This window comes from Colobus angolensis, unplaced genomic scaffold (assembly GCF_000951035.1).
Source record: "Colobus angolensis palliatus isolate OR3802 unplaced genomic scaffold, Cang.pa_1.0 Scaffold44, whole genome shotgun sequence".
NCBI lineage: Eukaryota > Metazoa > Chordata > Mammalia > Primates > Cercopithecidae > Colobus > Colobus angolensis.
In genome coordinates this window covers 7,420,898-7,424,803 of record NW_012117821.1, presented here as the reverse complement: position 1 = coordinate 7,424,803, position 3,906 = coordinate 7,420,898, and the positions used below count along the sequence as shown (strand labels likewise).

The 3,906-nt window shown below is 41.0% G+C and overlaps 1 protein-coding gene across 2 annotated transcripts in view; it reads left to right on the top strand.

Moving 5' to 3' along the window:
- Positions 1-3,906, top strand: part of SUFU (suppressor of fused homolog (Drosophila)) — a 139,192-nt gene that overhangs the window by 88,062 nt on the left and 47,224 nt on the right. The gene's annotated exons all lie outside the window — the stretch shown is intronic.

Here is a 3,906-nt window from a genome sequence, read left to right as displayed (position 1 = left end):
CACCACGCCTGGCTAATTTTTGTATTTTTAGTAGAGACGGGGTTTCACCATGTTAGCCAGGATGGTCTCGATCTCCTGACCTCGTGATCCATCTGCCTTGACCTCCCAAAGTGCTGGGATTACAGGCGTGAGCCACTGCACCCGGCCTTGTTTGTATTTTTTTAGAGATGGGGTTTTGCCATGGCTACCCAGGCTGGTCTCAAACTCCTGGCCTCAAGCGATCCTCTCACCTTGGCCTCCCAAAGTGTTGGGAGGCCACTGCACTGGCCTCATGGTGGTTTTGATTTGCATTCCCCTGATGGTTAATGACATTGAGGATCTTTTTATGTGCTTATTAGCTATTTGTATATCTTTTTTTTTTCTTTTTTTTTTTTCCGACGGAGTCTCACATCTTGGCTTACTGCAACCTCTGCCTCCTGGGTTCAAGCAGTTCTCCTCCCTCAGCCTCCCTATAGCTGGGATTACAGGCTCATGCCACCACGCCTGACTAATTTTTGTATTTTTAGTAGAGACAGGGTTTCACCATTTTAGCCAGGTTGGTCTTGAACTCCTGACTTTAGGTGATCTGCCTGCCTTGGCCTCCCAACGTGCTGGGATTACAGACATGGGCCACCATGCCTAGCTAGCTATTTGTATATCTTCTTTGGAGAAATATATTCTGATCCTTTACTCATTTTTAAATTGAATTATTTATCTTTATTATTGAGTTGTAAGAACTCTTTATATGTTCTGGATACAAAATACTTAATATATGCTGGATACTTATTAGATATGATTTGCAAATATTTTCTCTCATTCTGTGAGTTTTTTCTTTTCAAAATTGTGATTAAATATGTGTAACATAAAATTTATCATTTTAACATTTCTAAGTGTACAGTTCTGTGACATTATTAAGTATATTCACATTGTTTTGCAGACATTACCACCATCCATTTCTAGAACTTTTTCATCTTCTCCAACTTAAACTCTGTACCCACTAAGCAATAACTCCCCATTCGCTTCTCCCCGAGCTTCTGTCTCTATAAATTTGCCTACTCTAGGTACTTCATGTAAGTGAAATCATGCAGTATTTGTCCTTTTGTGTATATTTATTTCACTTAGTATAATATTATCAAGGTTCACCCATGCTGTAGCATTTGCCAGAATTTCCCTTTTTTATGGCTGAATAGTATTCCATTGTGTGTAAATACTGCATTTTGTTAATCCATTCATCTGTTGATGGACATTTGGGTTGTTTCTACCTTCTGACAATTGTGAATAATGCTGCTGTGAAGATAGGTATACAAATATCTGTTTGAGACCCTCCTTTCAGTTATTTTGGCTATATACCCAGATGTGAACTTGCTAGATCATATGGTAATTCTGTGTTTAAATTTTTTTGCAGAACCGCTGTACTGTTTCGCACAGTGGCTACTCCATTTTATATTCCACCAGCAGTGCACAAGGATTCCAGATTCTTTGCATCCTCACTAACAGTTGTACACTTGTTATTTTCTCTTTCTTTGTTGTTGTTTTTTGGTTTTTGTTTTTGTTTCTGTTTTTTTGAGATGGAGTCTCGCTCTGTCGCCCAGGTTGGAGTGCAGTGGCGTGATCTCGGCTCACTGCAAGCTCTGCCTCCCGGGTTCACACCATTCTCCTGCCTCAGCCTCCCGAGTAGCTGGGACTACAGGCACCGGCCACCACGCCCGGCTAATTTTTTGTATTTTTTTGGTAGAGACGGGGTTTCACCGTATTAGCCAGGACGGTCTCCTGATCTCATGATCTGCCCACCTCGGCCTCCCAAAGTGCCGGGATTACAGGTGTGAGCCACCATGCCCAGCCCTACTCTGGGTGTCTTGCATTTCCACGTGAAGTTTTGAATCCATTTGTGAATTACTGCAAAGAGGATACCTGTCATTTTCCTTTTTTTTTTTTAATAATGATAAAAGTTTAATTCACCAAAAAGATACAACAATGATAAATACAGGCATATCTCATTTTGTTGCACTTCACAAATACTGAGTTTTCTTTACAAATTGAAGGTTTGTAGCAACCCTGCATGTAGCAATTCTGTTGGTACCATTTATCCAACAGCATGTGCTCACTTCATGTCTCTGTGTCACATTTTGGTAATTCTCTATTTCTTTTTTTTTTATTATTATACTTTAAGTTCTAGGGTACATGTGCACAACGTGCAGGTTTGTTACATATGTATACTTGTGCCATGTTGGTGTGCTGCACCCATCAACTCATCAGCACCCATCAACTCGTCCTTTACATCAGGTATAACTCCCAATGCCATCCCTCCCCCCTCCCCCCTCCCCCCGATACCTGTCATTTTCATAGGGATTGCACTGTACCTGTAGATCGAGTAGGGGATACTGCCATCTCAGCAACACTTAGTCTTCTGATCCATGAATGTTGGATGTTTTTCCGTTTATGTAGGTCTTCTCGAATTTCTTTCAACGACGTTTTGTAGTTTTCAGAGTATAAGTTTTCATTTCCTTTGTTAAATGAAGCATTGTATTATATTTGATGTTATTGTGAAATAATTGTTTTTCTTACTTTCATTTTTTATTTTGTTTTGTTTTTTATTTTTTTGATACACAGTCTGTCTCTGTTGCCCAGGCTGGAGTGCAGTGGTGTGATCATAGTTTACTGCAACCTTGAACTCCTGGGCTCAAGCCATCCTCATGCTCCAGCCTCCCAGATAGCTGCAGCTACAGGTGTACACTACCATGCATGGCTAATTTGTATGTGTATGTATGGAGATGGGGATTCTTGCTATGTTGCCTAGGCTGGTCTCTAACTGCCAGGCTCAAGCAGTCCTCCCACCTCAGCCTCTGAAAGTGCTGGGAATAGAGGCACGAGCCACCATGCATGGCCTTAGTTTTATTTTTGGATCATTCCTTGCTAGTATATACAAATACAAATGATTTTTGCATATTGCTTTGTACCCTACAACCTTGCTGAACTTGTTTAATAGTTCTAGTAATTTTTAGTACATTCCTTAAGGTTTTCTATATTACAATACCAGGCTATCCATGAATAGAGGCAGTTTTACTTCTTCCTTTCCAATCTGGATGTATTTTATTTCTTCTTTTTTTTGAGATGGTGTCTCACTCTGTTACCCAGGCTGGAGTGCAGTGGTGTGATCTTGGCTCACTGCAACCTCTGCCTCCCAGGTTCAAGCAATTCTCCTGAGTAGCTGGGACTACAGGAGCACGCCACCACGCCTGGCTAATTTTTGTATTTTTAGCAGAGTCAGCGTTTCACCATATTGGTCAGGCTGGTCTTAAACTCTTGAGCGCAGGTGATCTACATGTCTCGACCTCCCAAAGCGCAGGGATTAGAAGTGTGAGCCACCGCACCTGGACTTTTATTTTTTGTTTCTTTTTCTTGCCTAATTGTCTTGGCTTGCACTCTAATACAATGTTCAACAGAAGTGGCGAGAGCAACATCTCTGTTGTGTTCCTGATTGTAGAGGGAATTAGTTCAGTTACTTACCATTAATCAAGTATGGTGTTGCTGTGGGGTTTTTTGTTAATGCTCTTTATCAAGATGAGGAAGTTGCATCTATTCCAAATCTGAGTATTTTTATTATGAAAAGGATCTTGTCAAATGCTTTTTCTGTCTGTTGACATGATCATGGAGTGTTTTTTTTTTTATATAACTTCCATTACATTGATTTTCTTGTGTATAACTAGCCTTGCATTTCTGGGATAAATTCTACTTGGTCATTGTGTATAACCGACCTTTTTTTTTTGAGACAGAGTACAGAATCTCGCACTGTCACCCAGGCTGGAGTGCAGTGGCGTGATCTCCACTCACTGCAACCTCCACCCTGGGTTCAAGCAATTCTCCTGCCTCAGCCTCCCAAGTAGCTGGGATTACAGGTGCCTTCTACCACGTCCTGCTAATTTTTTG